Raw genomic sequence first — 13,417 nt, forward strand, 5'->3', positions numbered from 1 at the left:
AAAAAAGCATTTCCATAACACAGAACAATAAAAAATGATTATACTTGAAACTACAAATCTACTATTGCACAGTTTGCTATTCCTTTCAAATGTACAATAAAATTATCATGCAGATTTTTTTTCTTCCCCCCCCCCCCAGCCCTAGAGGTGGCTATCATTTGACACAAATATGTGTGTGTTTGTGTGAATATGTGTATATATACATATATATGTGTGTGTGTGTGTGTGTGTATACACATACATACATATGTAAAATTGTTCTATACATCTATTTATCAGTTATTTCTCTGGATGCAGATAGTGTCTTCCTTCATATGTCATTTGAAGTTAATTGGGGTATTGATAATAGTCAAGATAATTCATTTGCTCAAAGTCAATCTTAAAATAATATTGCTGTTACTGAGTACGATGTTCTCTTGGTTCTTCTCTTTTTACTCTTTGTTATTTCATGCAAATCTTTCCATGTTTCTGTAAGATCATTGAGCTCATCATTTCGCCATTCCCCAACTCATTTCCAAAGTTTGACGTTTCTTCTTCTTCTTCTTCTTCTTCTTCTTCTTCTTCTTCTTCTTCTTCTTCTTCTTCTTCTTCTTCTTCTTCTTCTTCTTCTTCTTCTTCTTCTTTCTTCTTCTTCTTCTTCTTTCCTCCTCCTCCTCCTCCTCCTTCTTCTCCTTCTCCTTCTCCTTCTTCTTCTTCTCCTCCTCCTCCTTCTCCATCACCATCAATAAAAGCTAATGGGGGAAAGAGGAGCCAGGAGACCTGGAATGCAATCGTAGCTCTACCACTTACTAACTGTATAACTTTGGATAAGTCACTTTACTTTTCTAAGTTGTCAGCTTCCTCCTCTGTAAAATGAGTCTGAGTCTGGAACCAAATTCTAATGGATGTAAAAATATTTTTAAACTCTAAAATGTAATAGAAAATGTAGTGGATTATTATTGTGAAATAAGATATATCCAAGTGCTTTGTGATAATAAAGCCCTGTGTAGATGAAAGTATGACATACACACACACACACACACACACACACACAATTGAAAGTGTGGGTAGATGATGGAGTTCAATACTGAAACACTTGAGTCCAAATACCACATCAGAGACATATTAAGTACCTGGTCATAGGCCAGCTCCTTAGCCAGCCTCTCTTGAGCCCTAATTTCCTCATCTTTAAAACAAGAAGTCTGGATGGCAGTGAGTCTAGGATCATAGTTTTTAGAGATGGCATAGACCTCTGAAACTGTCTGGTTTAAATTCTTGAGTTTGCACACAAGGAAATGGAGGGTCCTACATGCAATAACCGGTAGAGCTAGCATTTAAAGCCGTTATCTTCTGGATCAGCCAGAAATTAAGTACCTAAGGAAAACAAATTAGAAACAAAGACATTCATGAAAGAGATGGAGATTTGCAAAATTGCACATATTTCTATTCTAAATACTCTGGGTGTACAAATGAAAGCACTATCAATGTCACCCACTTTCTTTTTTTGCTACCTTCTCACCATCCTCTTCCTCCTCCTTCACCTAAAGGAATGGAGTATCTGTCTACTCAGCCTTAAGACAGAATCAGCTGCATTGAAAAGTATTTCTAATGTCTCCTGGAGTACCCAACTACCAATTAGCTAAAAGGAACATGATTTATAGATTAGTAAATATTTGTACAGTAGACTCTAAATTTTCCTTTAAATGTGGGAGCTTCTGGATCTAAGTGCAACACAGCCCATTTCCTTATACAGCTGCAGTCACTTCCCCCACTCACATCTGCAGGCTCAGACCCACCCATTCTTTCTAACCAGTTCCCATCTTGGCAAGCCATATACAAGGAGCTCTGGGTCCATCAGGTCCCTTGTGCTGGTCTGTAGCCTATCTTTTAGAAATTTTCCATTCTTGTCTGGAATTTGACTCCTTGTGACTCAGTCTCTTTTCCTGGGTCCCAATTCCTCTGTCTTGAATTACAGTTCTGAACTCTAGATCCCCTTCCTGCTCTGATCTCTCATGTCAACTTCATCTGTCAAGTCTTGGCTGACTCTGCAGGTTCTGAACTCATCACTCTCCCTGCCTCCTAATTAATTGCTACCTACCAACATGTTAGTTCATAGGATCATAGATTATTGTTGTTGTCCATCCTTCATTCTCAAAGATTTCTTCTGTTCTGGACAGACTTTGAGGGTCTTCTCCAAGATGGAGATTTTTGCGATGGTAAATTAGGCCATCTTTTGTCTCAGTTCTTACCTAGCCTTCAGTCATTGAATGGGTGTTGCCTCAGCCATAGATTTAGTGTTAAATCTTAGAAGTCATGAAGTCATGGGATCATATGCCTATAGATCAAAGCTGGAAGGGACCTTAGAAGCCATGAATCAAAGTTTCTATTTTGACAGATGAGCAAATTGAAACCCAGCCTTGCCTAAGGTCACACAAGGAGTAAGTAGCAGAGGCAGAATCTGAACCCACATCCTCTAAGTTTAAATGTGGCCCTCTTTTGCAGGTAGTATATTTACAATCCACTTTCTTCCCTACACCTTGACTTCTCACCCTCAGCTTCTTCTGAGCCTTAGGCCAGCAGGAGGAGAAGGTGCTTCTCAACTCTTACTTTGGCCACCTTAAACTTTAGGCCTGGACTTTCTGCCTCTAAGCCTCTGCTTAATGTCTCCTGTCCTGCTGGAATCTGCTTTGGGGTGACAACCTGCTTTCCCCCTCTGCTCACTTGCTCTGATCATTTCCTTGGTTGACATTTTTGCCCTCAGTTTACCCCTATTCCCACTTTCCCCTTGGAAGCTTAAATGAAAGACACAAGAGTACGTATAAATCAGTCGGACATGTTTATTTAACTTGGACCTTTGAGAAGGCAAGGATAATTTTCCTTAGGTTGCTGCTTTGCCTCCCTCTGAGAGGTGATGCTGTCCATCCCCAGTGTGAATGTGGCACTGAGAATCCTTGGGTGAGAAAAGGAGAAAGGGCAGCTGGTTGGGATCCCCATTGTTTCTGAGCTAGAGCCACCCTCAGTGAAGTGTCAGTACAGAGTACTTGCAGTAGAAATGATTGTTGGGTCGTCTCCCACTATGGGTTCTTTGTGCCATTCTTCTCTTGCATTACTGGACATTCTACATTTATAGGATTATCTATTTGGAAATGGAAGGGACCTCAGAGCCCCTCTAATGCACCCTCATCATTTTACAGATGAAGAAATCAAGTGTCTCACAGTGGGTAAGTGATTGGTTCAAGGCCATATAGTGTGCTGCTTCTAGACTGTGGCAGCTTCCTACTGGTAACATTTCTCAACCCTTATTATACTTTACTTCACTTTTTCTTCTGTCTTATCTATGTTGATAATAGCAATTTCTTTGAGTGTCAGACTATAAACTCTGGGAGGGAGACCCTTTTCAAGGGAATTCAATAGCTTTAAACACACACACAGATCCCATCACGGAGTAAATTAAAAAGGGAAATGACAAACTCCTTTGGGATTCTATAATGATTTAAACATTCCTCTGGGACATCTGAAGTTCAAATGAAAAGGAGGAAAGAGTTGCTAACAGAGGAAGAATGTGAGTAATAAAAAGAGACCAGCCAGATCCCCATTAGCTGGATTTGGCAGAGAGCAGATGTTGGCCGTGGCAGCCCCGCCATCTTCCTTTCTGCCTGCCGCCAGGCTCTTGTTTCATCTTTCTCAGTCACTGCCTTTCTTGCAATTATGCTATTATGGATGAAGCTAGATAAAGGGATGGATGGATGAGAGAGAGACTGAGAGATGGGGAGAAACAAAGAGACAGAGAGGAGAGAGAGACAGAGACAGACACAGAGAAACAGAGTTACAGAGGGAGAGACAGAGAGACACAGAGAGTCAGACATAACAGGATAGGAACAGAGAGAAATACCGAGACCGAGACAGAAAGAGGTGGGGAGAGCTTTACATTTCTCCTTTTCTAGTGGTTTTTAACCTATTAGCTACAAACATTTCCAAGTTTCCTTAATCCTTAGAAAACCTCCAATCTTCTGTCCCCTCGAGCTATCACCTCTCTTCTTTTTTAGGGCAAAACTGCTAGAAAAAGCTATTCATACTCATTACTCCTACTTCCTCTCTTGTTACTATCTCCTCAAGCTTTTGAGATCAAGTTCCTGTTATTCCATACCAGCCAATTTTTCAGTGCTTTCTTTATTGCCAAATCCAGTGGTCTTTTATCAGTCCATTTCCTTCTGGGTTTCTCTTCAGACTTTAAAACTGATGACCCCCTCTCCTCCTGGACTTCTTGTTCTCAGAGATTTTGTAAAACTGCTCTTTCCAGATTCTTCCCCTGAATGTCTCACAACTCCATCTCAGTCTTCTTTGAAAGATCATCATTCATGCCCTTGTGTGAGTGTCTCCCCAAGGCTCTACCCTCGGTATTCTCTCTGTCTGTCTGTCTGTCTGTCGGTCTGTCTGTCTGTCTGTCTGTCTCTCTCTCTCTCTCTCTCTCTCTCTCTCTCTCTCTGTCTCTCATCTTTCCTTCTAGCCCCCTTTTTTTCCTCCTTTCTCTGTCTGTCTCTTTCTCCTGCCTCTCTGTCTCTGCCTTTCTCTCTGCATCTCTGTCTCTGATCTGTCTCTTAGTCTCTGTCTCTCTGTCTCTATTTCTATCTGTCTGTCATTCTTTCTCTCTGTCTGTCTCTTGTCTGTCTGTTGATCTCTGTCTCTCTGTCTTTTGCCTTTCTGTCTCTATTTCTGTCAGTTTCTCAGTCTCTATCTCTGTCTTTCTCATCAGATGACTCCTATATGTCTATATGTCTAGCATTACTCTCTCTCTCTTCAGCTTCAGATTCACATCTCCAACTGTCTATCTGAGATTTTAGATTTAACATCTCAGATATACAAAACTCAATCTTGGGGGCAGCTAGGAGGCACAGTGGATAGAGTACCAGCCCTGGAGTCAGGAGGACCTGAGTTCAAATTTGGCCTCTGACACATAACATTCATTAGCTATGTGACTCTGGGCAAGTCACTTAACCCCAATTGCCTCACACTAAAAAACCCCCCAAACCCCAATTTCTTCCCTGTCAAACTCTCCCCTATTCAAACTTTCCCTATTCCTGTTAAAGATAGAACCATCTTTCTTTTTTTAGGCAATTGGGGTTAAGTGACTTGCTCAGGGTCACACAGCTAGTAAGTGTCAAGTGTTTGGTCTGAGGCCAGATTTGAACTCAGGTCTTCCTGACTTCAGGGCCAGTGCTCTATCCACTGCGCCACCCAGCTGCCCTAGAGCCATCTTTCCACTCTGTCAGGTTCACACCCTCAGAGTCATCCTCAACACCTTCCTCCCCCTCAGCTTTCATATGTAACTCATTGCCAAAACTTGTTGATTTCCCCCACCTTTCTCACCATCCCCTTATCTCCACTCACATGGCCACCACCGAAAATCAGTTCCTCGTCACCTTTTACTTGAATTATTTCAATAACTTCCTAATGAAACTCCCTGCCTCCATTCTCTGTTGCCTACGATCTATCTTTCCCATAACCTGGGTGAAATCAATCTTCTTCAAACACTGTCCTGACTCTGATCCTCCCTCCCCTGCTGAAGAGCCTTCAATGGCTCCTAAGTGCCTCAAGTATAACATGCAAATGCCTCTGTTTGGACATTTAAAGTCTTTCACAGTCTAGGTCCAGCCAGCCTCTTCAATGTGATCTCACAGTATTGGCCTTCACACACATGCTGTTTTCCTCTGCTGGACTGTAAAGTCTTTGAGGGCAGGTAGAGACTCAATTGCTTTTGCCTTTGTATCTTATTGCCAAGGCTAGGGTCTGGCACACAGCAGGCACTCATTAAATATATTTTGGATGAAGTCGCAACTAGTTCTTTAGCTAGACAGACAGACAGATGGAGAGAGAGAGAGAGAGAGAGAGAGAGAGAGAGAGAGAGAGAGAGAGAGAGAGAGAGAGATGTAAATCAAGTGTCCTTAACTTTGTTCATACAAGTCAATACTGGGTTCTTAATAAATTCTCTCCTCTCCTCTCTTCTCTTCTCTTTTCCTCTCTTCTCCTCTCCTCTGCTCCTTGTAATGTAAGCTCTTTGTACAAAGGAATTATTTCTTTCATTGTGTTTTTATCCCCAGGGTGTAGTATGGTGCCTGACACATAGGAGGTACTTAATACATGCTCATTGATTGATAGATGTGAGATGGATAGAGAGATGGTCCAGCTCCCAGTCTTGGCTGCATGGCTTCATAGTGGGAATAATGGTGGGTCCTTCTTCTTGGAAACACTCTGCTCTGCTGTCTTTGTGAGTTGGCAGTTTGGGCCCTCCCTGGAGGCATACCCAGGGTGTTTGCAGGAGTCTGATTCCGATGACTTCTCCAGCTCTAGCTAGTCTTTGTTGGGAATCAAGTGACAAGACCATTTGGGTGTGTTTGAGGACAGAAGCTGGCTTAGGAGGGAGACCAGGAGCGACTTTTTGACAACAGACTGAGGAGTTCTAATTTTGTACTTTAATTTAAATAATAACTACCCCCTCCTGTTACTCCTCTGACCCTCCCTCCCCCAGGAATGACACAAAGAGCCTGCAGGCAACTTCCAACAAGTTTTTAAAGTGGTTTTCTCTCCCTCCCTGGGGTCTTTGGTTTTGGAAAGCAGATTATGTTTAGATGATGAATTTGCCAGATGAGTGTGACAATGCCCCTTCCCCCATTCCTCACTTCTCCAAAGTGGGGGGGGGGTGGTTCTCATCAAAGTCAAACAGAAATTTAAAGGAAAAAAAATACAACTGGTGGTATACAAGAATGCATTCATTTTAATTCTGAGAGGCATCTTGCTGCCTGACTCATCAATGGGTGGACCCAACCAGAGGCCTGTTGACCTAGAAAACATTTGAGTTTCCCGTAGTGTGAAATTTCAATTTCTACATCAGAGCTTTACATGTCATCCCCCCTTCTTCTCTTCCCCCCAGTTCTTCATGTGACAACAATGCTGATGCTTTCCAGGTTGGCATTTCAGGAGGAGGGAAGGAGAAGAGTGGGAGAAAGAAGAATCATTTCCCTCAGGCACACATCAAAATTTGCAAATGGGCCTTAGTAAACATGTGCTTCTCCCCACATCCTCAGCTTTCAGAAAGCCCAGTGTTTATGTCACAGATGAGATTTTTGACCCATGTTCAAACCATTGGGGTTCATCCAAATCTATAACCCACTGGACTTCATTCAATTCTCTAAATAACAGGATAGAAGAGGGGGCGAGGCCCTCAGAGAGAAGCTTCACATATGAACATTTGGGCACATCTTTCTCCAGGCCTCTGGATCAAGGAAGGAACACATTTTAATGATTAGCTCAGGGTTATGTTGCCAGCATGACCAATTATTTCAGATAGTCCTAGACAAATTGTTTAATCTCTCTATGCTTCAGATGTAAAATCAGGACAGATATGTTGGCTCCCTGTCTACCTCAAATCATATGTCATGTTTAGGAACTAAAAGGAGGGTTAAAGAGGAAAAATACAAAGCAATACTCTATTTAAAAATGTTTATAAAGCAGTATATTAACATTGCTGATCATAGGATTAAGATGTTAAAATTCTGTTCCCTTATCTCAGCACTCAACCGATTTGGAAATTTATTATTCTAGTGCCATTGAGACAGAAGAATTTAGAAGATTCAGTTCTCTCATTTTATAGATGAGGAAACTGAGAAGCAGAAATATGGAACAAATTTCCAAAAGTCCCAGAAGTAGTAAGTGGGTGAGCCAAGATTCAAACATAGGTAATAGGAGCACAGAGCTAGAACTGGAAGAAACCTGAGGGGCCATTTAGTCTAACCCATTTTACAGATGGTGAAGCAATCTTAGGGATGCTCAATGACTGGCTGACTCAAGGTCACACAAGAAGTGTCACATTGTCGGACTTGAACTCATATTATTTGATTCCAGAGTCAATAGTCTCCCCACTTTAACACATTGCCTCACCTTTTTAATTTTAGCAAAGTATTATTTTTGTCTTTTGTTTTCGTATCATGGCCATTTTCTTACATAACCCTTCTCTGCCTCATACACTATACTGTATCCCCCTTATAACATAGGGGAAAATCATTTGAGCAAAACCAATGAGCAAAGGTCCTTTCCGACAGTGTGTGACACACTCTGCGTCCATGGTTCCCCTTTTCTATAGCCAGAGGGAAGGAGTTTGTTTCTTCTTCTGCTCTCTGTGGCCGCAACTATCCACTACTTTAATCTGAAGCTTTCTGTCTCCTAATAATTTTAAGAAAAAATATATTTACCTAGTGTTGGCAAATGGAACTCATCCCTCCAGTGGATGACTTTTTATGAAATCACACGTATTTGTAAATGTCTATGATGGCAAGGTCTTTTAATACACAGCAGTATCTGTAAGACTATAAAGGTGTTAGCCTTCTATTACTTATTTCCAAGGCAGACCATGGGAAACTGGCTTTTGGGTCCATAAATAGGGAGTTGAAGATGAGTTGGGAGAAAACATGGATAGCTAAGATAGGAAGGAAAAACTCAAGTAGAATATGGGCTCAAACTACTCAGCATCCCCATGGTATAATTTGTTAAATTGTGAATTAAGGGCATAGTTTGGAATAGTCTAGGATTCATCCATCTCAAGGGCCCTTCAATGTTACAGGCAGTTGGAGGCCAATGCTGACGTGTGTGTGTGTATGTGTGTGTGTGTGTGTGTGTGTATCCCCTATGTTCTTTCCTTGATCCCCTGGGGATCCGCCCTGACTGATTATCTGGGGCCTGACTGACAAGCTTGCCTTTCTCAGAGTAAACTTGATTGTGCATGGTGAAAACAAGGATTCTTCTTCCTCTTGCTCTTCCCCTTCTCCCATACCCAAATATTAACCTGAAAAACATCAAACTGTTCTCACACGAACGTCCTCAGGTAAAGCTTGTCAGTCAAAGTCTCAGCTCAAGGCAGTTCCCCAAGGGAGTGTGAGGGGAGTGCTGGGGATTGCCATCTGTCAGGGGCAAATGATTTCCAAGATCCTGCTACATATCTACATATCTATATCTATATCTATATCTATATCTATATCTATATCTATATCTATATCTATATCTATATCTATATCTATATCTATCTATGTCTATGTCTATGTCTATGTCTATATCTATATCTTCTTATGTAGTGTGTGTGTGAAATAGAATAAAAGCTCTTTGAGGGTACAGACTACCTTTTACCTTTATATCCCCAGGACCAAACATAAGGACTGGAATAAAGTTAGTATTTAATAAATGCTTTTAGCTTGTTTGATTGGGTCTTTTCATGGGGATAAATGGAGCTTTCCTTAAAATGATAAGTAGTATCTATCTAAAACCATAAGCAAGCATTATATGTAATGGGGTTAAGCTAAAAGTTGTCCCAATGAGATCAGGGGTAAAGCAATAATGCCCACTATCACCACCATTATTCAATATTGTACTAGAAATATTAGCTTAAACAATAAGAGAATAAAAAGAAATTGAAAGAATTAGAAATAAGCAATGAGGAAATAAAAACTATCACTCTTTGTAGATACTCTTAGAGAATCCTAGAGAACAAACTAAAAATTACTTAAAATAATTAACAAGTTCAGCAGAGTTTCAGGATATAAAATAAACCCATATAAATCATCAGCATTTCTATGTATTACCAATAAAACTCAGAAGCAAGAGATAGGAAGGGAAATTCCATTTAAAATAACTGTAGATAATATAAAATATTTGTAAATCTACCTGCCAAGACAAACCCAGGAACTATACAAACACAATCATAAAACACTTTTCACACAAATAAAATCATACCTAAACAATTGGAGAAAAATGTTAGTTGCTCATGGGTAGGTTGAGCCAATACAATTCTACATAAATTAATTTACCTATTTAGTGCCATGCCAATCAAACTAACAACATTTATTTTATAGAGCTAGAAAAAGTAACAATAAAATTCATTGGAAGAATAAAAGGTCAAGACTATTAAGGAAGTTAATGAAAAAAAATGCAAAAGAAGGTAGCCTAGCCATACCAGATCTCAGACTATATTATAAAGTGGTAACCATCAAAACTACCTGGTAATGGCTAAAAAATAGAGTGGTGGATCACAGGAATAGTTTAGGCACAAAAGTCACAGTGGTAAATGAACATCGTAAGCTGGTGTTTGATAAACCCAAAGACCCAAGCTTCTGTGATCTCAGAAGTCAGTTTGACAAAAATGCTGGGGAAACTTGATAACAATATAGCAGAAACTGGATATAGACCAACATCTTACACCATATGCAAAAATAAGGTCAAAATGGGTACATGTTTTAGACATAAAAGGTGATACCATAGCTAAATTAGAAAGCAAGGAATAGTTTACCTGTCAGATGTAAGGAGAAGGGAAGAATTTACAACCAAGCAAGAGATAAGGAGCATTACAAAATGTAAAACAGATAATTTTGGTTACACTAAATTAAACAAGTTTTTGCCCAAACAAACCCAATGCAACTACAATCAGAAGGAAAGCAGAAAGCTGGGAAACAATCTTTACAGTAAATGTTTCTGATAAAGGCCTAATTTCTCAAATATATAAGGAACTGAGTCACATTTATAAGAATACAAGTCATTTCCCGATTGATAAATGGTCAAAGGATGTGAACAGGCAGTTTTCAGATGAAGAATTCAAAGCTATCTATCGTCAATGCAAGAAATACTCTAAATCACTATTGATTAGAGAAATGCAAATTAAGACAACTCTGAGGTACCACCTTACACCTACCAGATTTGCTAGTGTGACAGAAAAGGAAAATGATGAATGTTGGAGAGGATGTGGGAAAATTGGGAAACTAATGCATTGTTGGTGAAGCTGTATATTGATTTATCTGTTCCAGAGAGTAATTTGGAACTATTCCCAAAGGACAATCAAACTGTACATACCCTTTGATCCAGCAATACCACTAATAGGTCCATATCCCAAAGATTATACACATACATATATAAATACATATGTATATATGTATATGTGTATGTATGTATGTATGTATGTATGTATATAAAGGGAAAAGGGTCTATAGGCAGAAAAACATATTTATAGCAGCTTTTTTTGTGGTGGCTAAGAATTGGGAATCAGGGGAAGGCCCATCAATTGGGGAATGGCTATCCAAGCTATAGTATATGAATGGAATGGAATGCTACTGTGCTATAGGAAATGATGAGCAGATAGATTTCAGAAAAATCTGGAAAGACTTATATGAACTGATATTGAGTGAAGTGAGCAGGACCAGGAGAACAATGTACACAGTAGCAGCCACGCTGTGTGATGATCAACTCTACATGACTTAGCTGTTCTCAGTAATACAATGATCCAATGGCAGTACCAATGTGTCATGAAGGAAAACGCCATCCACATCCAGAGAAAGACCTGATGGAGTCTGAAGTCACATCAAAGTATGCTATCTTCACTTTATTTTTTTCACATTTCTTTTCTTTTGGCCTGTTTCTTCTATAACAACATGACTAATCTAGAAATACGTTTTACATGATTGCAAATACATATAATCTGTATCACATTGCTTACCATCTTGGGGGGAGAGTGTGGTGAGGAAGATAATTTGGAACTCAAAATTTTGTTTGTTTTTTGTTTTTTTGTTTTTTGGCTAGGCAATGGGGTTAAGTGACTTGCCCAGGGTCGCACAGCTAGTAAGTATTATGTGTCTGAGGCCAGATTTGAACTCAGGTCCTCCTGAATCCAGGGCCAGTGTTCTATCCACTGCACCACCTAGTTGTCCCCTGGAACTCAAAATTAAAAAAATACATATAATGTTAAAGTTGTCTTTACATGTAGTTGCAAAAAATAAAATACTATTAGAAATAAATAATAAATAGTTTGCAGACAAATTGAAAAAGACTCTCCAGCTTTCTTCAAAGCCAGCTCAGTTACCTTATCCAAATGAGCCCTTTCCTGACTCTCCAAATGATCACTGCTCCCCACCCCTTGAAATAACTTTGCACATATTTAGTATTATTACATATGTACAAATTAGAGCACACTAGAAGAATATAAGCTACTTGAGGGCAGAGACTGTTTTGGTTTTATTCCTTCTCCCTTTGTGACTGCATCCACTGTCAAAGGTTCAATGGTCACCTTTGGGTTTGGCTAAATGAATACTTCATGTTCCAGGTTATTCAGGAAGAGCTGTCTACTAGATAGCTGGTGAAAAGTTAAGGTTGAAGCTGGATTTGTAGATTTTAGGATTATCTACTTATAGTGATAAATGAATCCACAGAGTGGTTGAGGTTGCCAAGGGAGAGAAGAAGAAGATGGAGCCTTAGAGGTCGCTCACAATAGATGGTTTAACTTTTCTCAGTAATGTTATCCACTGAAAAGGAATGGGTGAACCAGTGAGTGATGAGAGTAGGAGCAGAGAGATGTTCTGGAATAGCCAGTGGCAGAAGCATGATAGGGAGTTCATCAGAGATGAATAAAAGGTTTAAACTAGAGTTGCAAGGGCAACTTGCATTAGATAATGACATGAATTTGTAAGGAAACCAACCTACCTACTTCTAGCAATGTTCCGCATTTCAGAAGTAGGAGCACAAAAGGCAAATGGTGAAGGTGCCCCCAGTGTTTGAATACAAGCAAAGGACCATGACATCCTGTTGACTAGACTAATTATAAAATTGGTGTTGTTAAGGAAAGAGAGCGAGGCCAGGGCAATGGCTATGGACTAGCTAGCAGAACAGAGAGAGAAGAAAGTGTGTATGAAGTTGAGGAGCAGGTCAAGTTATTCATTTGTTTTGGGTTTTGAGTTGTTTTTCAGTCATGTCTGACTCTTCATGACCCCTTTCAGAATTTCCTTGGCAAAGATTCTGGAGTGGTTTCCCATTTCCTTCTCCAGCTCGTTTTACATTTGAGGAAACTGAGGGAAACCAGGTTAAATGATTTGCTTAGGGTCACATAGCTAGTAAGTGTCTGAATCTAGGTTACACAGGAAGACCTGTGTTGACTTCAGGCCTGGCACTCTATCCACTTTGCCATCTAGCAAGTCATCCAGAGAAGAGAGGGAAGGAGAAGGTGCCTAGATGGAGTGAAATCTGTCTCTAACTTCTCTATCTAGTCCTACTATTAAAATGAATTATATTAAATTTCTTTTTTTTTTAAAGCTGGTGATGTTTATTATCCCCTGAAGTATGATGTTCTCATTATAGGGAGGACTTCAGCCTTTGTAAGTGCTGTTTGCACGCCTCTCTCCCTGCTTCATTTCTGCTGTTATTTCTCATCTGTGCTAAACTTTTTTTTTAAATAAATACATTCGATGTATCTTAGTGTTTTATTTCCTTTGAGGTTACACAGAACCTGCATTTTAAGCCCTGCTCTGATTGAGTTGTCTTTATCCCAATTTACGTAAGTCGATATCCCTTAATTTTATTGGTCTAAGAGTCTGAACTCTAAGTGGGTTCTCCTTTTTTGTTAAGAATTAATCATTCA

Source organism: Phascolarctos cinereus, unplaced genomic scaffold (genome assembly GCF_003287225.1).
Source record: "Phascolarctos cinereus isolate Bilbo 61053 unplaced genomic scaffold, phaCin_HiC Scaffold_5;HRSCAF=322, whole genome shotgun sequence".
Taxonomy (NCBI): domain Eukaryota; kingdom Metazoa; phylum Chordata; class Mammalia; order Diprotodontia; family Phascolarctidae; genus Phascolarctos; species Phascolarctos cinereus.